Source organism: Trichosurus vulpecula, chromosome 3 (genome assembly GCF_011100635.1).
Source record: "Trichosurus vulpecula isolate mTriVul1 chromosome 3, mTriVul1.pri, whole genome shotgun sequence".
NCBI lineage: Eukaryota > Metazoa > Chordata > Mammalia > Diprotodontia > Phalangeridae > Trichosurus > Trichosurus vulpecula.
Window position 1 is genome coordinate 89,738,432 of NC_050575.1, and position 25,114 is coordinate 89,763,545.

The window sequence follows — 25,114 nt, forward strand, 5'->3', positions numbered from 1 at the left end:
AGTGCAAGGTCATGGGGAGAAGGGAAGGAATGCTAGCTAAGAGGAACAGAGAGATGGTCAATTTGACTGGATTGGAGAGTTCAGAGAGGGGAATGATATACTGAACAATGAAGCTAGAAAGATAGGATGAGGTCAGGTTGTGAAGGGCTTTAAAAGTGAAACTGTGGAAATTTGACACATATATGATCTACCTCTGACACATACATAATCCTGTGGCAGCCACTGGAGTTTATTGAGTAGGGAAATGACCTGGTCACATCTCTACTTTTGCAAAATAACTAGCAGCTGTGCAGAGGACAGAGAATGGGGAAAAACTTGAGGCGAGGAAACCAATTAGGAGGTCATTGCATTGGAGGCCATTAGAAGAGATGATGGGGGTCTAAACTTGGTTGGGGGCTATATGAGTAATGAGAAAGAAATGAGAGATGTTATGGAAGAATAAAACAACAAAAGTTGACAACTGATTGATTATGTGAGGTAAAGAAGAGTGAAGAGTCCTTTTCTACGCTGCCCCAAAGTGGGTTCCATACAACATTGTTCTTGGTTTCCATTGTAACTTTAAAGGGAAATTTTCACAATGTCTGGAGCCCTAGATGTCTTGCAGATGAAAGAGGAGGATGTCCTCAAATTCTTTGCTGCAGGAACCCATTTGGGTGGCACCAATTTGGACTGCCAGATGGAACAGTATATCTACAAAAGAAGGAGTGATGACATCTACATCATTAACTTGAAGAGAACATGGGCAAAGCTTCTGCTGGCAGCTCATGCCATCGTTGCTGTTGAAAATCCAGCTGATGGGGCAGCTAGGTGGCACAGTGTGTAGAGCACAGGCCCCGGAGTCAGGAGGACCTGACTTCAAATTTGACCTCAGACACTTGACACATTTACTAGCTGTGTGACCTTGGGCAAGTCACTTAACCCCAATTACCCTGACTTCCCCCCCCAAAAAAAAATTAAAAAAAAAAGAAAATCCAGCAGATATTAGTGTCATCTCATCCAGGAACACTGGCCAGCAAGCTGTTCTGAAATTTGTGCTGCCGCTGGTGCCACACCTATTCCTGGATGTTTCACAACAGGCACCTTCACCAACCAGATCCAGGCACCTTTCAGGGAGGCCTGCCTCATGGTCACTGATCCTAGGACAAATCACCAGCCTCTGACTGAAGCATCATATGTTAACTTCCCAAACATTGCACTAACACAGACTCCCCACTTTGCCATGTGGACATTGCCATCTCATGTAGCAACAAGGGAGCTCACTCAGTGGGTCTGATGTGGTAGATGCTGGCCCATGAAGTCCTAGGTATGCATGGTGCCATCTCCAATGAACACCCGTGGGAAGGTATGTCTGATCTTTACTTCTACAGGAATCCAGAGGAGATTGAAAAGGAAGAGCAGGCTGCAGCTGAGAAGGCAGTGACTAAGGAGGAGTTTCAGGGTGAGAGGACTGCACCTGGCCCAGAATTCACTGCTACTCCACTGGAGGTGGCTGATTGGTCCTAGGGAGTACAGGTGCCATCTGTGCCCATTCAGCAGTTCCCTACTGAATATTGGAGTGCTCAGCTGGCTACTGAGGACTGGTCTGCGGCTCCTACTGCTCAGGCCACTGAGTGGGTAGGAACTACCACAGTTTTACTCCAGATGCTCTAATAGCATTGGAAAAAATGCTGATGGAATATAAACATTCATGTCTTAAATTTAAAAAGTAAGAGTGACAAGTCAAGGATTGTGCTAAGATCTTAAACCTGAGAGACTGGAAGGATGTTGATATCTTTGAGGAAAATAAGGACTTTCAGAAGAGTGGCAAGTTTTGAGGAAAAGATAATGAATTCCATTTTGGACGTGTTCTATTTTGAACTGTCCATTGGGCAGTTGGTGATATGGGACTGGAAGGTTAGGTTAGAGATGGAGGCTGGTTCTATGTATCTGGGAGCATCTTCATAGAGATAATTTTTTAAAAAAAGCTATTGAGATCACCAAGTGAGAAAATATAGAGAGAGAAGAGAATGAGGTCCAGGCCAGAGCCTTGAGGCTACAATCACAGTTGGAACGCATGGTATGGATGATCCTTCCAGCAAAGGAGATAGAAGAGATGAGTAGAAAGAAAACTAGGAGATAGGGTCAGGAAGACATAAAAAAGAGATACTATCCAGAAGGAAAAGACTGGCCAACAATATCAAATACCACAAACACATCTATAAGATTGAGCACTGACAAAAAGGCCATGAGATTTAGTGATTAAAAGATCATGGATAATTTTTGGGAGAGCAGTTTAAATTGAGTGATGAGGTCAGAAGTCAGATTGCAAAGGGTTGAGAAGTGAGTGAGAAGGGAAGTGGAGTAGGCTTCAGGCAAAGTTTGTTGAATAAATTAATAAACAATGAATGTCACCAAGTTACGGCTTGGATGATTTGTGTAACCATTTCAATTCCCTTCTTTATTTTGTTCATGTGGACAGAACATTCAGTCATGGGGGAACACTGGGTCTAACCTTTCTGGATCTTTTTGTTCCCATCTGCATTGAAATGAGATATGATTTGTAAGGCACTTTAGTGCAATGCCTGGCACATAGTAGGCACATAATAAATGTGTCCTCCTTTTCCCTCCACTTTTGAATAGTACAGAGATTGAACTCTCTGCTTTATGAAGCCTATTCTAGGGCTAAAATCTTGTGGTCCTATTCTAGTTACTTTAAACATGTCCTGACATGGTCATTACAGAATATTGTGAAGTCCATTGCTTACTTGCCATTCTTATTTTGAACTAAATATAACATTACATAACACTTCAGGTACTTCCTAAGTCCAGTGAGAGCACGGACAAGGCTAGGAGACTTGGGTTTGATTCCCGGCAATGCTACCAGCTCATGGTAGCTCAATATGTGAACCCTCCTGGACAAGTTACTTAATTTTTGTGGGCCTCAGTTGCCCTCAGTTTATGACAAGCATAAATACCTTCCTTGTCTCACTCAGAGTCGAAAGTAGATCAAATGAGATAATGAATGTCAAAGCTTTGTAAACAAAGTGCAATGCAAATGTAAGATATTATCAAGATGGAGCAACAGTGGTCAGTTCCAGAAGTGTTCTCTCCCTCCCTGTGCAACAATGAGTACAGGCTGTAAACACAGGTGCTCATTCAATAACAGCTGACATTTATTTGGAGAGAGGTAGCGTAGCATAATCATGGCTGGTCTTGGAATCAGGAAGGCCTGGGTTCAAGTCCTGCCTCTGACATACACATGACCCAGGGCAAGTCACTTAATCCCTGTCAATCTCAGTTTATTCATCTGTAATGATGTGGTAAAAAATAGAACATAGTGCTGTGTAAACCTTAAAATTCTATAGAAATATCAAAATCATTATTACTATTATTGTTATTATTAATTATGATTAATTTACTTGTCTGCCACAGGTAACTAACTCTCTAAGACTGTAAGTTACAAAGGCCAGTATTCAATCTATTATCAGTGCAGTTTTATCATACCAATATGTTTACACACACACACACACACACACACACACACACACACACACACACACGCACACGCGCGCACACACACACACACACACAGACACACACACACACACACTCACTTTGTTTCTATATACATACACATAACCATCAGGGGCGAGACAGGTCCTTCTGTCCCCAAGAGCTGACTGCTTTAGGCATTGAAAGTCTTAGAGCCCTGAAAGGGCAAACTCTTAGGTTTGCAAGAGTAGCGTTACCAGGTTTGCGATAATAGAAACAAGAAGCCCTAACTCCACAGCTCCACAGACATTAGTCAGTCAGTCAATAAACATTTACTAAGGCTTACTATTACATACCAGGCACCATGCTAAATCCTTGACCCCTTCCCTGGAGGCTAAAAACCACAGGATTTATCCCTCAAGATTCTGCTTTATGACTCCCAGGTATAAAGAAAAGAAGTTGAATCTAAGAATTATCTCTACAAGGATTACGGAAAGACAACCAATGAGCAAATAAGTTCTCTCTCTCTCTCTCTCTCTCTCTGCAAGAGGAGATCTCTCCTCTCCTGCCCCACACACTGCATGCAAAATCCAAAGCGGGATCATTATTAATTGCTATTTTAGGTAATAGACAGTGAAAGTAAATAAGTAAACAAACAAACAAAACAGAGAAATTGTTTAGGTTTTGCAGAGGGAAAAATGCAAGGTGAGAGCTCCTTCCCTGTGGAGAGAGGAGGAGGTAACCTTTCTGAAGCCCCAAATCCTCACGCTTGTCTTTCTAGATCTTGTTTGGCCCTTTGCTTGGAAATTGATTCTCTGTTTGTCTTCTAGGGCAGCAGCTCCAAACTTTTTTTCAAATTTCCTGCAGCATTCTCTCAGCTGAATATTATGCCTCATGATAACGCCTAAACAAATTGAGGCCATTTGCCTTCATTTCCCTCTTCTTCCTGTCCTCCCTTTGTATCCCCTTAACATCATTACCTAATATCTTCTAAATTATTCCAGTCTTTGATGAAGATGCAGCCCTTCTCCTCACAGGGCCCAATCCCGCTATATGTACATGACACTACATCTCCTCTCATCTCCCAAGAGATGGCTCCCACTGTCACCTCCTGCTAATTTTGCATCTTTCTCTATCTATTGATTCTTCTCTTCTGCCTTCAAATATGGCTAAGTACCTCCTAGCCTTAAAAAAACCCTCTTTAAATCCTACTATCATCTCTAGTTATCATTCTATATCTCCTCTTCCCTTCCCCTTAAAAAAAAAGACTCAAACTTGTTGAACTAAAAACACTTGGTTCAACTTTTCTACAGAGAAAATAGATAAACAATAATTTTATACCTGGAAAATTCTGCTTCCTCATTTTAACATGAGGTCTAAAGAAATGGTTTCCTTAAGGTCACACGTACCATTAATATCTATGATTGAGATTCACTTAGTGATGTTGATGCTAAGATTGTGTATCAATGACAGATTCTCAAGTTTTCAGGGCTATATTATTGGTAGAAGACCATAGGACCATAGATTTGGAGATGGAAAGGATTCTAAGAATCATCGCCTCCCCTTTAAGCTAAAATCCTTGAGGAAGCTGTCTTTTGTTCAGTGCCTCCTCTTTCACTCTCTTCTCAGCCCTCTATAGTTTGGTGGATTTCTAGTCTCATCATACAAATGAAATTACTCTCTCCAATATTACCTGTGATCTCGTAAATGCTCAATCTGATGACTTTTTGTTTGTCCTAGTCTTTTTGACTCTTGAAGCATTTGGCACTGTTTACTGCCTCCTTCTCCTGGATACCCCTCCCTACCTTTGGGTTTTTGGGACCCTATTTTCTTCTGGTTCTCCTCTTGCCTGTCCTACAACTCCTGTTCAGTTTCCTTTGATGGCCCATCACCCATATATCCATTTTCCCATATTCTAAGTATAGCCCAAGACTCCGTCCTTGACCTTTATCACTTTGTGTTCATTCTTGATGATTTATCCCTTCCGTGGGGTAAATTATGATTCCTATGCAGACAACTCCTGTATGTATACATCTAGGATGAGTCTATTTTCTGACCTTATCACACTTAACGTATTTTTTTTGAGGCTATCTGGATTAAGTGACTTGCCCAGGGTCACACAGTGTCTAAAATCAGATTTGAATTCAGGATGATGTGTCTTTCTGACTCTAAGCCCTATGTTCTATCCACTGTGCCACCTAGCTGCCCTAGAAGATAACTTAGAGGATCACTTTTTTATCTCTGTCTGACCCCAAATCTTATGCTTGTGACAAGAGCTCCTTCCTCCCTGCTCTTCCCAAATGCTGATGATTTTCCTTGTTTGCTCTTAACAGTAATCCCAGGGAAGCTGACCGACTGTCCTTTGGGGATCCCTTGCTCTTGCCTTGTGCTCAGTCCATCTTCTCTTTCACGTATGTATTTATTTAATGGCCTCCTTTGCTTTTGCTTTTCTTAATTATTTACTTCTTATCCTTCAGCCCATTCACACCACCACATGATTTTCCATTGTCCTCTGGTTGATCCTCAGTTTTAATTTGAAGACTCCTGTACTCCATGATTCATAGGTAGATATAAGGAACTCTTAGCTTACTGGTGAATTATATATAGTTTTTCTGTTGTTAAAGAACTTTTTAAAAAGCTTATTCATTGATGTTTTCCAACCAGTTCAACCCAAGGGCATTTTTAATTTTAGTTTTTGAGTAATTAGGATTGTTTGTTTGGGAGGACACACCCATATTAGTGAACTTGCCTCTATACAAAGCTCAATTTACCTTAAATTTGCCTCCAGCCCCAGACATTCTGAGTTTGGTTTTGCATGGAAGGCATCAGTACTTACTTACCTTTGGGTAAAACTTGCAAAGAAACAGATTTCCAACCCAAAAGAAAATAGTGAGAGCATTGATTTGACAATGGAATGGAGGGCTTTGTGAAGTACTGAGTTCCCTATTCCTGGAGTTATTCATTAAGATTCTGGATAACCACTTTCAGGGATGATGGAAAGGGGACTCATTCATCAGATAGCGGCTGGACTAGATAACCTCCGAAGTCTTTTCCCTTCAGGGCTGCTCTGGTTACCCAATCCAATTTAACAATCTCTCAGGATAGAGACCGAATGCACAGGGTTACATTGGGGAAAAGCAATTCTTTTCAATTCAACAAGCATTTAAATGACTACTGTGTACGATGTACTACCCTGCATGTTCACTGAGTTACAAAATTTTGGGTAGGAATTGGTCACTACCTCATGGAGTCTAGAAGGGAAATATATGAAGGATCGATGATTTCTTCAGATTGGGGCATTCCCTGGGGGTGGGTGAACTCCTCCCACTAAAGTAGATTGCAGTCTGCCTGTGACTTAATAGGGTAGTCCCAGGTAGTTGGCCAAGCTTGAGACAAGTTTATTGACATCTCCAGGTTCACATAGCTGGTAAGTCGCAGAGGTAGGATTCCTGGCCCATAGTCAAGAGCTATATCTGGTATGCCAAGCTGCCTCTTCAGTAGAGGGCATGTGACACAGATGAATATGTGTATTTTAGATCCAGAATATGATTCCATTGATGTAGAGCACTCATGGTGAGAAAGCACTTTCCACCAATGCAGATTGGCCACTGGTCCCTTATTTATTGTCTTAAGGAGTAGTCTAGAGGTAGCGAGAGAATAGAGAGACTGGGATCATATAGCCAGTATGTATCAGACTTGAACCCAGGCTTTCCTGACAGAAACTTATCTTTAATTTACTATGTGATTGTGCTTCTGGATGACACAGATACACTGAAGTAAATGGGGCAAAAAGCACTGACTTTGGAGGTAGAAGGTTTGAGTTCTAATTCTGACACTATGGTTTATAAATTCTAGCAGGCCACTTCCTCTTTTTTCGGTCTGAGTTTCTTCATCTCTAACAAGAAACAAAACAAAACAAAACAAAAAACTAGAGTATTAGGCTAGGTGACCTTTAAAGTCTCTTGCAGATCAAAATCCTATGACATTCTCAAATCCGATCTGTGAACTCCCTGATTTGGGAGTTCTTTGTAACTGTGAAGACAACAAGTGATGATCCAATGAACTGGAGATCTTTCTTGATTCCTCCCAATGGGGAGGAATGGACTTTGGCAGTCCATTCATCATCCTTTTTTCTTACCATATGACCAGCCCATATTCTCTTTCTTTAAAAAAATTTTTTTCCAAATACACGTATAAACAGTTTTTAACATTTTAAAAAAATTTGAGTTCCAAATTCTTTCCTCCCCTCTCTTCCTTCCCCCTACTTGAGAAGGCAAGCAATTTGATACAGGTTATACGCGTGCAGTCATTCAAAACATTTCCGTATTAGTCATGTCATGAAAGAAAACACAGACCCCCCTCCCCTCCACTCCCCAACCTCCCCCCTCCAAAAAAAACCAAGGAAAATAAAGTAAAAAAGAAGTATGCTTTGATCTGCATGTATGCTCTATCAGTTCCTCCTCTGGAGGTGGATAGCATTTTTCATAAGTCCTTCAGAATTGTCTTGGATCATTGTATTGCTGAGAATAGCTAAGTTATTCACAGATGATCATTGTACAATGTTGCTATTACAGTGTACTCTATTCTCCTGGTTCTGGTTCTGCTCACTTCACTTTGTATTAGTTCATGTAAGTCTTTCCAGGTTTTTTTGAAAGCACCCTGCTTCTCATTTCTTATAGCACAATAGCATTCCATTGCAATCATATACCACAACTTATTTAGTCATTCCCCAACTGATGGACATCTCCCCAATTTCCAATTCCTGCCACAATAAAAAGAGTAGCTATAAATATTTTTGTAGAAGAAGGGCCTTTTCCTCTTTTTTTTTTCTAATCTCTTTGGGATACAGACCTAGTAGTGGTATTGCTCGGTTCAAGAGTATGCACAGTTTTATAGTTCTTTGGACATAGTTCCTAATTGCTCTCCAGAATGGTTGGATAAGTTCATCACTCTACCAACAGTGCATTACTGATCCAATTTTTTCCATATCCCCTCTAACATTTGTCATTTTCCCTTTCTGATCTATTAGCCAATCTGATAGGTGTGAGGTAGCACCTCAGAGTTGTTTTAATTTCTATTTCTCTAACCAATGGGCAACTAGGTAGCACAGTAAATAGAGTGCTGAGCCTGAAGTCAGAAAGACTCATCTTCCTGAGTTCAAATCTGGCCTCAGACACTGACTAGCTGTGTGATCCTGGGCAAGTCACTTAACCCTATTTGCCTCAGTTTCCTCACCTGTAAAAAATGAACTGGAAAAGAAAATGACAAACCATTCCAGTATCTTTGCCAAGAAAACCCCAAATGGGGTCATAAAGAGTCAGACACAGCTAAATTACTGAACAACAACAACAAATCAATAGTGATTCTGAAAAACCATCTGTTCATATCCTTTGACCATTTATTAATTGGGGAATGATTTGTATTTTTATAAATCTCTCCTTTCAGTTTTCTATATATTTGAGAAATCAATTCTTCATCAGATAAACTTGCTGTAAATTTTTTCCCCACAGTTATGATTACTGTGTATTTCCCTTCATCCTACCCCTCCCCATTTATTCTTCTCTCTCCTTTCACCCTCTTCCTCTTCAAAATTGTTTTGCTTCTTACAACCACCTCCCCCAATCTTCCCTCTCTTCTATTATCCGCACCCCCCTTCTCTTATCCCTCTCCCTTCCTACATTCCTGTAAGGTAAGATAGATTTTTTTATACCCAATTGTGTGTGTATTTTATTCCCTCTTTCAGCCAATTCCAATGAGAGTAAGGTTCAAGTATTGCCTGCCACCCCCCCCCATCTTCTCCTTTATGTAAAACCTCTTTTGCACCCCTTTTATGTGAAATAATTTACCACATTCTACCTTTCCCTTCTTTTAGTGCATCCCTCTTTCTGACTCTTCAATTTAATTTAATTTTTTAGATATCATCCCATCATAGTTAACTCACACCCATGCCCTCTGTCTATGTATACTTCTAATTGCCCCAATAATGATAAAGTTCTTAGCAGTTTCATCTTCCTGTGTAGGAAGATAAACAGTTAAACGTTGTTGAGTCCTTTATAATTTCTCTTTCCTGCTTACCCTTTTATGCTTCTTTTGAGTCTTGTATTTGAAAGTTAAATTTTCTATTCAACTTTTCATCAGGAATGCTTATAAGTCATCTATTTCCTCAAATATCCATTTTTTCAACCTGAAGGATTATACTCAGTTTTGCTGGGTAGGTGATTCTTGTTTGTAATCTTAGCTCTTTTGCCATTTGGAATATCATATTCTAAGCCCTCTGATCCTTTAATGTAAAAGCTGCTCAATCTTGGATTATTCTGACTATGGCTCCACAATATCTGAATTGTTTCTTTCTGGCTGCTTGCAATATTTTCTCTTTGACTTGGGATCTCTGAAATTTTTCTATAATATTCCTTGCAGTTTTCTTTTTGAGATCTCTTTTAGGTGGTGATCAGTGGATTCTTTCAATTTTTATTATACTCTTTGATTCTAGAATATCAGGGCAGTTTTTCTTGATAATTTTTTGAAATATGATGTCTAAGCTCTTTATTTTAATGATGACTTTAAGTAGTCCAATAATTCTTATACTATCTCTCCTAAATCTATATTCTAGGTCAGTTGATTTCTAATGAGATATTTTACATTTAATTTTTTTTCATTTTTCTGATTTTGTTTTATTGTTTTCTGATGTCCCATGGAGTCAGTTGCTTCCACTTGCCCAAGTCTAATTTTTAAGCAATTATTTTCTTCAGTAAGATTTTGTACCTCCTTTTCCAACAGCCAATTCTACTTTTTAAGTTTTTTTTTTCTGGTGAATTTTTATACATCTTTTCCCCATTTTTGTGCTTCCTTTACCAAGCTATTGACTCTTTCTCCATGATTCTCTTGCATCACTCTCATTTCTTTTCCTAATTTTTCCTTTACCTATCTAGTTTGAGTCTTAAAATCCTTTTTGAGCTCTTCCAGGAGTTCCTTTTGGTCCTGACACCAATTCACACTTTTCTTTGATTCCTTGGATGTAGCAGTTCTGATATTGTTGACTTCTTCTGAGTTTGTGTTTGGATCTTCCCTGTCACCGTAGTAACTTTCTACAGTCAGGTTCTTTTTTGTTGTTTGCTCATTTTTTCTGCCTATTTCTATGTTAACTTTATGTTGAAGTTGAGCTCTGCTTCTGGGGTAAAGGGGGCATTGTCTCAAGTTTCAGGTTTTTTTACTGCTGTTTTCAGGTATAGTTCTGGGGGTTTGTAAGTTTTCAGTTCTTTCAAGGTAGCGTAATCTAAGGAGAGAGGTAGTCTGTGTTTTCCTGGCCTGTGCTCTTGTTTGTAAGTGACCATATGCATACTTTTCTGCCCTAGAACTGTGACCAGAGTTCTTGCTCCTGCTAGTGCTTCTTCCACCCTGAGCCTGCAAGTGGGAACTGCATATGAATAATTCAACAGAGTCCTGCCCCCAGTGCCAGCAAAAGGTCCCCTGGAATCTCCTTTGGACCAGTTGTTCTACCTTTTTACTATCTGTGGGCTGAGAGTTCCTGAAGCCACTGCTGCTGATTCAGTTGCCCCAAGGCCAGTTGCTTGCTTACAGGGCATGGTGTATGTGTTAAGCCATTGTATCCTGAAGAGATCATGTTAGACTTCCTAGAGAAGACAGCTTTTGAGTTAGGCATTAAAGGGTTAATGGCAGCAATTCATGGCATAAAGGGGAGGAAGGATATTCTGCAAACAGTACAGTGTGAAGGTAGGGAGGGGAGAATGCTATTAAGGCAATTGTAAGAACTCACTCACTACAAATGAACTTCTCATGTCACTTATGAACTACAGGGTATTTTAAAGTTGACATATCATTTTTCTCATACCTGGCCTATCAAATAGTTAATATAACCTACATTTTACAGATGAAGAATGAGGATCAACGAGGTGAAGTATCTTGTCCATGGTCATGTTAGGTAATAAATGACAGAGACACAACTAGAATAAGGAAGGGAATAATAATTTATTAAGCACTGACTATGTGCTAGGCAATGTGCTAAACTCTTTTCATAAATGTCTTCTTTGATTGCAGTGAGTAGAGCACCGGCCCTGGAATCAGGAGGACCTGAGTTCAAATACGGCCTCAGAGACTTGACACACTTACTAGCTGTGTGACCTTGGGCAAGTCACTTAACCTCAATTGCCCTGCTTTCCCTTCTCCCCCCCCCCCAAAACACCCCTGGGATGTAGTATATTATTATCTGCATTTTGTAGATGAGGAAACTGAAGTAGGTTAAGTGACTTGCCCAAGTGACTCCAGAGTAAGTGTGAGTTCAGATTTGGACTCAGGTTTTCTGATTCCAGGTCTGATACTCTGTTCCATGTCATCACTAGGACTCAGGTCCAAGGAATATTCTTTCTACACCACAAAACTTTCACTTGATAGTGCTAGGTGAGGGAAAAACAAAAAAAAAACCAAACAAACAAAACCCCACACCCAGCAATTAGAAAACCATCTTGTCTCTGCCAGGCCCCAGTTAAAATGCAAATACCCCTGAAGGATAAACACATTACCCCATTATCAGCCATCCACACCTCAGCTGCTGGTTAGTTTATCAGATAACCTTTTGTGTTGTCATTTTTGAAAAGTAAAGAGAGGGTCTCTGGAGGCACCTATCTAATCATAGATTCCTGAGATTTAGAGCTGGAAGAGGCCTTAGAGATCACCAAAATCTAACCCAACACCCTCATTTTGAAGATTTGGAAGCTGGCCTAGAGATTCGTCCAAGGTCAAAGTTTTAGTAGTGGAGCCAAAGTTTGAATTCAAGACTCAGTGGCTCCACTGGGGAAGGAAGAATCAGTTTTGATTGGGGAGAGAGATTGGGCCAGATAATAGGAGTGCAGTGAGCAGTCCTGGACATAGAAGGCCTCTGGGTGCCTTTGAATTTGGGGTCACCAAAGGGAGATGGGACCCTGAACATAGATTCCTACAACTTGTCAGTAAGGGCCAGCTCTGATAGGTCCCATGGTGTCCTAACCCATATTGAAAGAACAGCCCTGAGGAAGATGCCTCGGCTCCTATTTAATGTTTTCCAAGTTTCATGCTTATGATAAGCAATTACCCTGGATTTACCACACTGTTTCAACACATGTGACTTAGCTAAAGACAAAATAGTTTCGGCACTCTTCCTAGTTGAATAATGTTTGTGTTTTCGATGCAGAAAAGAATTTGAGATTCTAATGTGATGGGTATAGCAACTGCCCTCAGCTCAGAAACCCTCACAAAGTCCAGCATAGATTCACTGAAAAGTTTTGGAAAAACACCTTCCTGTCTTCCTATGGGGCTGAGGAAAGAATGAAACCTTCTTAGTCATGGAGCAGTCAACACCTGACATCAAAGCTCCCTCTTGTGGTCACAACTTGGAAGTGTTCCTGTTGTCTTAGGCAAGAATATGGCTCTTGGATGGATGTTCTGAGAATGCTGATGAAATGTGAATCTGAAACAAAAGAGCTGGGAGTGGAAAACTTATCTAAGCATCTCCACACTTGCACCATAAATAGCTCCATGGCTTCCCTGTCGTACAACAATGCTCCATGACTGGAGGAAGACTCGATTCTCTCCTCAGCCCCTGAGGGGAGAGTGAAAGGCAGTTTACCATTTTTGTAGGATAGAAAGACACAGAATTATACTGAGCTTACAGTATGTTTCCTGGCCCCAACATGCAAGGGCACTGACTTTGGAGTCACACTCAAACAATCAGTCAAGCAGACTTAGAATGTGGCTGACACTGCTAACTGCAGGGCGAAGGATAGAAAGAAATGGAAAGGTTTCTACCTGAGCTCCTCCATAGACATCATAACTATGTGACGTTCATCTCCTGGGGCCTTGGTTTCTTCATCTATAACATGGGGCTAATAAGACTTTGTGTTACTTTCTTTACAGGGTTTTGGTGAGCATCAAACGAGATATAGTTTGCCTCAGTTCAACAAAAGTGTATAAAGGGCATGCAATTGGCTAAGTGATGGGGATTTTTTTTTGTCCTGACCTGTGGTTTCATCTGTGTAGGGATCTCCCAGTGGGAAAACTCCCTTTACTAATGAAGATCTACAACTTGGGCCTTCAACTTATAGTCTTAGAGTTCTAAAGGGGCACTGAGAAATAGTTTGGTGGTTTCTCCAAGGTCTCAAGTCAGTGTGGATCTGAGGGAAGACCTGAACCCAGTTTTCTTCTGACTTTGAAGGCAGCACTATATCCACTACACCATGTTGCATCTCAGGCAATGAGGAATCAGATCATATGATCATAGACATAGAACTGGCAGGGCCCTTAGAAGCCATCTAGTGCAATCCCCTTATTTTATACATCAGCGAAATGAAGCCCAGAGTAGTTATTTGCTAAAGGTCATAATAAGCATAACAGGTGGGATTTGAACCTAGGGCCTCTGAATGAAACAAAACAATCCCTTCTTTCAAGGAACTTACATTATCCTGGCAGAGGGGGGCACATAACATGTGAACATAAAAATTTGACATTCAGGAAAGATCTGTGACTTTCTCAGCATAGAGAACTTCCTCCACTAAAAGCAGATGACTATGACTTAGTAGAAAAATCCTGGGAGCTGCTGAGACACAGAGGAATTTGGTAATTTGCCCAGGTTTGTGCAGGTCATCTGGACTCCAAGCTCGATAACTCTGTGTACTCTGCCATAATGACTGACAACAAGAATAAATTTGGTACTATGAAAATTAAGATAATAAGCATTTTGTAAACCTATAGAAATGTCAGCTATGTTATTATTCCTAATTGCCCATAAGACTTACAGTATGTGACATATATTTTAGGACTGATTTCTAGTCTCCCTAGATGCTAACTCCTTTCCTTCTCAAAGCGCCTTCCCTTTACTCTGCATATATGTGTATTTGCCTAATTGTTTATATGTTGTCTCTCCCATTAGAGTTTATACTCCTTGAGGGCAGGCACTAAGTGTTTGCCTTTTAACAATATATCCCTTAGCACACATAGTTGTTGTCGTTCAGTTGTTTAGTCATGTGACCTCATGCACCGTAGCATGCCAGGCCTTTCTTTCCTCCACTGTCTCTTGAGGTCTGTCCAAATTCATGTTCATTGTTTCCACAACACTATCCATTTATCTCATCCTCTGCAATCCCCTTCTCTTCTTGCCTTCAACTTTACCCAACATCAGGGTTTTTTCCCAATGAGTCTCATCTTCTCATTATGTGGACAAAGTATTTAAGCTTCAGCTTTAGTATTTGACCTTCCAGTAAATAGTCTGAATAAATTTCTTTAAGTATTGACTGATTTGATCTCTTTGCAATCCAAGGAACTCTCAAAAGTCTTTTCTAGCAACACAATTTGCAAGGATCTATTCTATAGCACTCAGCTTTCCTTATAGGCCAATTCTCACAGCCATACACTGTTTTATTATTATTATTATTAATTAATTTGTTTTTGGTTTTCAACATTCACTTCCACAAGATTTTGAGTTCCACATGTTCTCTCCATCTCTACCCTCCCCCCACCCCAAAGACAGCATGCATTCTGATTACTCCTTCCCCCAAGCTTCTCTCCTTTCTATCACCCTCCCTTCTGTTTTCCTGTAGGACAAGATAGATTTCTATACACCATTGCCTGTATATGTTATTTCCCAGTCACATGTAAAAACAATTCTCAACATTTGTTTGTAAAATTTTGAGTTCCACATTCTCTCTCTTCCTCTCTACCCACCCACCCTCATTGAGAAGGTAGGCAATTTGATATAGGTTATATATGTGTAGTCATGCAAAACACGTCCATAACAGTCATGTTGTGAAAGACTAACTATATTTCCCTCCATCCTATCTAGCCCCCATTTATTTTATTCTCTCCTCTGACCCTGTTCCTCCTCAAAAGTGTTTGCTTCTGATTACCCCCTCCTGCCATTTGCCCTCCCTTCTACCCTCCCCCCCACCTTATCCCCTTACCCTCTACTTTCCTATAGGGTAAGATAGATTTCCATACCCAATTTAATGTGTATGTTATTCGTTCCTTAAGCCAAATCCAATGATAGTAAGGTTCAGTCATTCCCTCTCCCCTACCCCCTCTTCCCGTCCATTGTAAAGGCTTTTTCTTGCCTCTTTTATGTGAGGTAATTTACCCCATTCTACTTCTCCCTTTCTCCTTCTCCCAGTGCATTCTTCTCTAATCCCTTAATTTTATTTTTTATATATTATCCCTTTGTATTCAACTTACTCTATACCCTCTTTCTATATATGTATGTATATGTGTATATATGTATGTATATGTATGTATTATATGTATGTATATATGTGTGTATATATATACATACACACACACATTTCATATATATATATATATATATATATATATATATATATATATATATATTCCCTCCAACTAGTCTAATACTGAGAAAGAGCTCATGAGTTATAAATATCATCTTTCCATGTAGGAATGTAAACAGTTCAGCTTTAATAAATCCCTTATGATTTCTCTTTCCTGTTTACCTTTTCATGCTTCTTTTGATTTGTGTATTTAAAAGTCAAATTTTCTGTTTAGCTCTTTTCATCAGTCTTTTCATTAAGAATGCTTGAAAGTCCTCTATTTCATTGAAAATCAATTTTTTCCCCTGAAGTATTATGCTCAGCTTTACTGGTTAGGTGATTCTTGGTTTTAATCCTAGCTCCTTTGACCTCCAGAATATCATATTCCAAGCCCCTTGATCCGTTAATGTAGAAGCTGCTAAATCTTGTCTTATCCTGATTGGGTTTCCACAATACTTTAATTGTTTCTTTCTGGCTCTTTGCAATATTTTCTCCTTGATCTGGGAACTCTGGAATTTGGCTACCACATTTCTAGGAGTTTTCCTTTTGGGATCTCTTTTAGGAGGTGATTAGTGGATTCTTTCAATATCTATTTTCCCCTCTGGTTCTAGAATATCAGGGCAGTTTTTCTTGATGTCTAGGCTCTTTTTTTTGACCACGGCTTTCAGGTAGCACAATAATTTCTAAATTATCTCTCCTGTATCTGTTTTCTAGGTCCGTTGTTTTTCCAGTGAGATATTTCACATTGTCTTCTATTTTTTCATTCTTTTGGTTTTGTTTTATAATTTATTGATTTCTCATAAAGTCCAAACTTCCATTTGCTCTATTCTAATTTTTAAGGAATTATTTTCTTCCATGAGCTTTTGGGCCTCCTTTTACATTTGGCCAATTCTGCTTTTTAAGATATTCTTCTCCTCATTGACTTTTTGGACCTCTTTTGCCATTTGGGTTAGTCTATTTTTTAAGGTTTTATTTGTGTGTGTGTGTGTGTGTGTGTGTGTGTGTGTGTGTGTATGTGTGTGTGTGTCTCCTTTAGCAAGCCTTTGACTTGTTTTTCATTATTTTCTTGCATCACTCTCATTTCTCTTCTCAATTTTTCCTCTATTTCTTACTTGATTTTCAAAATCCTTTTTTGAGCTCTTCCATGACCTGAGACCAATTCATATTTTTCTTGGAGGCTTTGGAAGTAGGAGCTTTGACTTTATTGTCTTCTTCTGGTTATATACTTTGATATTCCTTGTCACCAAAGTAAGATTCTGTAATCTGATTTATTTTTCCCATTGTTTGCTCATTTTACCAGACAATTACTTGACTTTTTAGCTCTTTATTAAGGTAGGTCTCTGCTTCCAGCGTGGTGGGTATATTGTCCCAAGCTTCAGGAATTATGTGTAGCTGTTTTCAGAGATATTTCTAGGGACCTGTAAATATTCAGTTCTTCCAAGTTTGTATGATGAAAGGAGAGATGTTTACTCTTCTCTTTGTCTGTGCTCTGGTCTGTGAGTGACCACAAGCAGTCTTTTCTGCCTTGGAACTGTGAAGAGGATTCCCTCTCCACCACCACCATAAGCTCCACCACATCAGGGCTCCTCCTCACCCCAGGACTGCTACCCAGGACTGTGACCCAGATCCAAGCATGGGTAAAGCAAGATAATCCAGCCTCAGCACCAGCAAAGAGATCCCTGCAATCCACCTTTGATCAGCCACTGGATCCCCCCACCATCTGTGAGCCAAGAGCTCTGGAAGCAGGTACTGCCGCTGCTGCCACTGCAACTGCCCTGGGGCTGGGTCCGGGGCTGGGCCTTGCTCCTCTCTCACCAAGGTCTGACAGACCTTTCCTACTCACCTTCTAAGTTTTCTTTGACATCTGTGGGTTGAGAAGTCTGAAAACTGTCATAGCTGCCAGTGATTCACTCCCCTAAGGCCTGCTCTAGCCCATCTGTGCCAGGGTGGCCTATGCTGGACTGCACTGTATTCTCAGACTGGTGGAACAGACCTTTCCTTTCAACCTTCCAGGTTGTCTTAAGCTGAAAATTTTTTTCACTCTGGCATTTTTGGAGCTCTGCTGCTCTAGAATTTGTTTAGAGTCATTTTGTATAGACATTTGAAGGATTTTGGGGAAGGGCTCAAGCAAGTCCCAGCTTTTGCCCCACTATCTTGGCTCCACCCCACAGCCATACATTGTTACTGGAAAAACCATAGTTTTGACTATATGGACCTTTGTCAGGAAGGTGAGGTCTCTTCTTTTTTGTATGATGTTTAGATTTGCCATAGATTTCCTTCCAAGGAGCCAGCATCTTTTAATTTCATGACTGCAGTCACCATCTGTAATGATCTTTGAGCCAAAGAATATATAATCTGCCACTCCTTCTATTTCTTCTTCCTCTGTTTGCCAGGAAGTGATGGGACCAGTTGCAAAGATCTTAGGTTGGTTTTTGTTTGTTTATTTGTTTTCATTAAGCTTCAATTCAGCTTTTACTCCCTCTCTCCTCTTTCACCTTTATCAAGAGGCTTCTTAATTCCTCTTAAATTTCTGTCATCAAAGTAGTATCATGTGCCTATCTGAGATTGTTGATATTTCTCCTGCTAAACTTTATTCTGGCTTTTGATTCATCCAGCCTGGCATTTTGCATGATGTACTCTACATATAAGTTAAATAAATAAGATGACAATGTACAGACTTGTCATACTCCTTTTCTAATCTTAAACCAATTCATTGTTCCATGCTCAGTTCTATCTGTTGCTTCTTGGCCTGCATACAGTTTCCTTAGGAGACAAATAAAATGATCTGGAACTCCCATCTCTTTGAGGACCTGACATATTTTGGTGTGATCTACTCAATCAAAGGTTTTAGTGTTATCAGTGATGCAGAAGTAGATGTTTTCTTGGAACTCCAGTGAATGTTAGCAATTTGGTCTCTAGTTCCTCTGCCTCTTTAAAAACCAGCCTGCTCTTCTGGTAAGTCTTGGTTTATGTATTGTTGAAACCTAACTTTCAGAATCTTAAGTATAACTTTGCTGGTGTGTGAAATTAGTGCAGTTGTTCAGTAATTTGAACATTCCTTGGCATTGCCCTTCTTTAGGACTGGGACATAAACTGATCTTTTCCAATTCAGTGGCCACTGCTGAGTTTGCCAAATTTGTTGTCATATTGAGTGCAGCACCTTTAACACCATCATCTTGTGGGGTTTTAAATAACTCAGCTAGAATTCTATCACCTCCACTAGCCTTATTGTTAGCAATGCTTCTTAAGGCCCACTTGACTTTATTCTCCAGGATGTCTGGCTCTAGATTAGGAGTCACACCATTGTGATTATCAGTAATGTTAAGATCTTTCTTGTGTGCTCTTGCGTCTCTTAACCTCTTCTGCTTCTGTTAAGTCCCTATCATTGTCTTTTATCATGCATATTTTTTGTATGAAATATTTCCTTGATATCTCTAATTTTCTTGAAGAGATTTCTTGTATTTCTCATTCTATTGTTTTTTTTTCTTTCTTTGCATTGCTCATTTAAAGAAACCTTTTTATCTTTTCTTGCTGTTCTCTGGAATTCTGCATTAAGTTGGGTATATCTTTCCCTTCCTCCTTTTCCTCTCTCTTTCCTTCTTTTCTCAGATATTTATAAAGCTTCATCAGATACCCATTTTGCTTTATTGCTCCTTTTTTTTCTTCAGAATGTTTTTTGTTGCTGCCTCCTGCACAATACTGCAAACCTCTATCTCTAGTTCTTCAAGCACTCTATCTAGAAGATTTAATCACCTTCACTTCATATTCATAAGGGATGTTAATTCAATTATACCTATATGATCTTATGGTTTTCCCTACTTTCTTCAATTTCGGTCCAAATTTTGCAATAAGAAGCTCATGATCTGAGCCATAGTCAGCTCCAGGTTTTGTTTTAACTGAATGTATACAACTTTTCCACTTTTGGCTATAGATCATATAATCAATCAGATTTCTATATTGATCATCTAATGATGTCCCTGTATAGAGTCACCTTTCGGGTTGTTGAAAAAGTGTTTACAATGACCAGTGAGTTATCTTGGCAGAACTCTCTTCATCTCTGCCCTGCTTCATTCTGTACCTCAAGGCAAACTTGTCTGTTACTTTAGCATTCCAGTTCCCCATGGTGAATGTGACAACTGCTTGGTGTTATTTCTAGAAGATGTTGTAGGTCATCACAGAACTGATCAACTTTGGCCTCTTCAGCATCAGTGGTTGGAGCATAGATTTGTATTGCTGTGATACTGAACTGTTTGCCTTAGATTCAGAGATTGTTCTGTCATTTTTGAGATTATACCCCATTACTGCTTCTCTAACCCTTTTATTGACTGTGAGGGTTACTCCATTTCTTCTAAGGGATTCTTGCCTGCAGTAGTATATCACCTGATTTAAATTCATCCATTTCTGTGCATTTAAGTTCACTGCCACCCAAGAGGTTGATGTTTCATCTTTCCATCTCCTGTTTGACTACATCCAGCTTACCTTGGTTCATAGCTCTTACATTCGATGTTCCTATGCAATATTGATCTTTACATCATTGGACTTTTCTTTCTTCACCCAAAATATCTGCAGCTGAGCTTCTTTTCAGCTCTGGCCCAGCCATTTCATTAGTACTGGAGTTACTTGTAGTTGTCCTCCACTCTTCCCCAGTAGTGTATTGGACACCTTCTGACCTGAAGGGCTGAACTTCTGGTGTTACATCTTTCATCATTTTACTACTGTCCATGGGGTTTTCTTGGCAAAGAGACTGGCGTGGTTTGCCGTTGCCTTATCCAGTGGATTGTCTAGCATACACAGCATCTGCCACATGGTAAGTACTTAAATGCTTGTAGGCTTAACTTGATTATATTCGGTTTTGTCATATGTACTGTTATCTAGCAGTTTGATGCATTTAATACTTAGATGTCAGTCTTGTTTCTCCTTCCCTGCCCTGCCAACTGCATTGTAATAACACAACAACAACAACAACTCACATTTCTCTAATGCTTTAAGGCTCACCAAGCACTTTCCTTACAATTGCCTCTTGCAGGGTAAGTAGGATTCATATTATTATTATCCCCACCTTACAGATAGGGAAATGGAAGCTCAGAAAAGTTAAGTGATTGCCTAAGGTTGCACAACTAGTAAATACCAGAAATAAAACTTTATTCAACCTACATCTTTTGATGCCAAGTTCTGTATTCTGGACATACTTGAGAAGCACAGCTTCCTATATTTCTTTGGATTCCCTCCTTCAACAGTGCGAACATTGTGTTGGATAAATGGTAGTTAGGGGATTCCTGTTATTTACTATTAATAATTAATCACAACAGCTCCCCTTTCCATAGACCTTGAAAAACTCCAAACTGCTTTCCTCACCTGTGATTAAGAAAAAAATTCTGAAGGCCCCCCCCCCCCAGATGGCCTTGCTAATTATCTGGGGTCTGTTTACATTGGGTTTCCCAGGGTTCAAGATTGAAGACACAGAAGCTGTTTTACTACCATTGGGATGTGCGTAGGCAGGTTAGACATTTGGGCAAGCAGAAGGGAAAGAGGAAACACTAGTTCTCACTGTCTGTCATATTACATTTAAAACTAAACTTCCCCCTTTGTGAATGATGCCCTGCCCAGCACTGATTATTTTATAGTAATTAAGAGGGTAGATTCACTGTCTATTTGTCTTCAACTGGGTTCATGATTCTGTAAGCTGATTCTGTGTAGAAACAATGAATGCCTGTAATGGTCTAGCTTGTTAGTGACATACACGTAGTAGTTTATTTAGCTTTCTGGGGTTGGGATCCTCCAATTAAATTGATCAGATTTTAAAAATTTCTATTTATGCTTAAATATAAATCATTTTGCATCCATGCCTATTGATTTTAAGGAACTAAGTACTATAATCCCATTCAATTAGAATAAAATGAACCCTAAGGGTCTGCATGTGTCTTAACAGATTTGGAATTTAAATCATTCGATCACATATACAATTAGAAGGGCAGCCAGGTGGCACAGTGGATAGAGTCCTGGAGTCAGGAAGACCTGAGTTCCAATCCAACCTCAGATACTTACTAGCTATGTAACCCTAGGCAAATTACTTAACTTAAATTACTGTTTGCTTCAGTTTCATCTGTAAAATGAGCTGAAGGAAATGGCAAACCACTGCAGTATCTTTGCCAAGAAAACTCCAAATGGTGTCATAAAGAGTTAGACACGACTGAAATGACTTAACCACAGGAACAGTAATTAGAAGGTTGAAAAATACTCCTAGATGGGGAGATGGGACAAAACAGTCATATCCCTCAAGAGAGATGCATATGTGGTGAGAATCTTAGAGACAGAGAGACACAACATAGGATTTAGAACTGACCCTAGAGGTCTTCTAGCCTAGATACCTCATTTTACAGATAGGTAAACTGAGGCCTACACAAGTGAAGTGATTTACCTCAGGTCCTAGAACTAGTTCATAGCAGAGACTGGATTATAGTCTTTATTCTTTTTCCGGGACTTCTAATTCTTCTTTCTATTGCAAGACATGGTCATAACCTACTGAATTTCTTAATTTTGACCATGTTGTATGACATCACCTAGCTACAGTTGGCACACACTCATGGAATCTCTCCTTCTATGGGCAACATTTGTACCAAGCAGTTAATTTAGTTAAATGATTATAAACAATTCACATTTCTAAGGAACCTTAAGATTTATAACTTATTTTCTATCAATTCTGTGAGAAAATAGCCCCGTCTTATAAATGAGGGACTTGTGCTTCATAGAGAACCTAAGTGATTTGCTTTGAGTTGGGCACCTAGGAATGTGAACAGCTGGGATTTGAATCCAGGTCTCTGTTGCTTTCAGGTCCAAGGAACAATCTATTATGCTATACCAACCTACTCAGTGCATTTAGCTCATTTTTTGCTTTCCTTCATGGGATTAGCTTCTGGCTTTGGTGTTACAACATTCCATGAAGTGATGAGAATGTATTTGAGTTTTTCTTTGATTTTTTTTTCTCTTCAGGAAAATATCTGATCATTAAGCCATCAGTTTGGCATCATGAACCAATATGGCCCTGGTAGAAACTCCTTAGTAGTCATCTGTGACACTCACAAGCTGCCACTCTGGGAAAATCCTTGTGTGCTGCCCAGGAAGTCCACATTAAGAAATCCCCAAGTGTCCCTGGAAGAATCTCAAATGCAGGAAGGACCTCTTAAAGACAGGAAATAGACCCTGAGAATAGAAACATGTTCAGACATTCCCTGGCCTGGGACGCTACTTTTCACCCCCATCTCTGAAAGCTCATCATTTGCCCAGAGTGATTCACTGAAACTAAAAAATTAGTTTCTTATTTAAACACACACAACACACACACACACACACACACACACACACACACATTCCCTTTCCAAACCCTTTGCAAATGCCTGTTCTTCTTCTTCCTAACGCTTGATGGATATGTGTAGGGAATGCTACCAGATGGGAAAACCAACGTTTGCTCTCCTTCTTTAGAAAAAAGGTGAATACAAATGAACCTCCCCCCACCTCACCCCAGCCCAGAAAGACCAGCTTCTTTGCTTCACTAACCCTCCTTTCCCACGTGTTGAAAATACCTTTGTTTCCTGTTCTAGCCTCATTTCCTCTGAATGGCTCTAATTTTCACAGGAAGTGATTCATTTTGGGAAATCTGAAAATTATTTGAGCTGTCTCATGAAATATTGATTCTTTCTCCTCACCCCTGCTTTCCCCGCCCCTGTGTCATTTCGCATGGAGCTGCAGACAGGAATAATTGCCAGTGGCATTTTGAACCTTTCCAAGTATTTTTGAGGCTATTACTGAATATCTGAATATTGGGCCTTCCGTGCCCTCAAGCAGGGTGAGAGTACCTAAAACCCCTTACTTTATTTGCAGGTTTGGGGGGTTGGGGAGAGGCATATGGTTTCTATAACTGACAAGACATTTAGTTTCCTTAGAACTGCCCCCAAATTGGGTGGATTGGAGGCAGAATGGCCCAGCCGGGTTGATTCTGTTTTCCCCTCGTTTTCTTGTTCAACAAGGATGGAGAGAATTCTGTGGCTTTTGCCAGGCCCTGTTAATCGACAGCTATTTAAGCACCACTTCTTTTAATCAAGCCCTTCTTTAGTTGGGGTTGTTTTAAATAAGGGTCTGCTGTCAACACAAAACATATGTCTGAAGCCTCCCTTTGGTTACTAACGATTCTTGGGATTATTAAGTCTGGAAAGAATTTCCAACCAGTTTGTTTCCCTTCTTCTCCCCCCGCCCAATATTTCAGCTTTCATTGGGTCACTTTCCTTTGTTGTCTCAGTTTGGTGTCTGACTACCGCCTTGTAGCACAATCCCTCCCATTCCTCCCCACTATTCCCCGATATTAGAGCTTCATTCTAAAATATTAGAAAAGTACCTTCTCATCTGTTTGTGCTGATGCAAAGGGAAGTGAACAGAACCAGGAAGACAATAATAACATTGCAAATAAAAACAGTTTTGAAAAGCTCAGGGAAGTCAGTCCATTAAGTGCCCAACCATGATTTCAGAGGACCAATGACGTAGCATTCTACCCACTTCTTCACAGAGAGGTGATGGACTCAAGATATAGAATGAGAAATGAATTTTTGGATGTAATAATAGCTAACATTTATTAAGATTTGCCAAGTGATTTATAAATGCAAATACAAAATTTACAAGTACCTCATCTGATCCTCTCAACTACCCGGGGAGGGAGATATTACTATCATCCCTATTTTACAGATGAAGAAACTGAGGCCAAGAAAGGTTAAGTGATTTATTGAGGGTAACAAAGTAAAGTGTCTGAGACTGGATTCAAAATCAGGTCCATCCTGACTCCTGACTCTAAGTTCGTTGCCTGACTCCAGGCTATGACCTAGCTGCCTCACATGAGAATTTGTTTTGCTTGACTATGCATGTTTGTTATAAAAGTTTTCTTTTTCCTTCTTTCCTTCCTTCCTTCCTTCCTTCCTTCCTTTCTTCCTTCCTTCCTTTCTTCCTTCCTTCCTTTGTTTCTTTCTCTTTCCTTCCTTTCTCTTTCTTTAATTGGGAGAGGGGTGGGGCAAGTTGGAAGGAGAGAAAAAATGCTTATTAATTGAAAAGAAAATTTTTTAAAATTCCCATCTTGCCGCCCAAAGATGAAGGTGAAAATTTAAAGATTAGGATCTATTTTTTTTCATTCTAAACAGATAAAGAATTTTCTGGTTTGGTCCTTATCATCATAAGTAAAATCAAAAAGAGAAATGAAAAAATGAAAAAAAATGAGGTAATGTTCCAAAAGAAGTCTTGTTGTTAATCAGACAATTTAAGGGAGAAAATGGAAGAGGTACTTGAAGGACCTGGGCCGG

The 25,114-nt window shown here is 39.8% G+C and overlaps 1 pseudogene; it reads left to right on the top strand.

The window, feature by feature from the left end:
* The first annotated feature begins 577 nt into the window (after positions 1–577).
* Positions 578–1,650, top strand: LOC118842126 (annotated as a pseudogene).
* Positions 1,651–25,114: the final 23,464 nt, after the last annotated feature.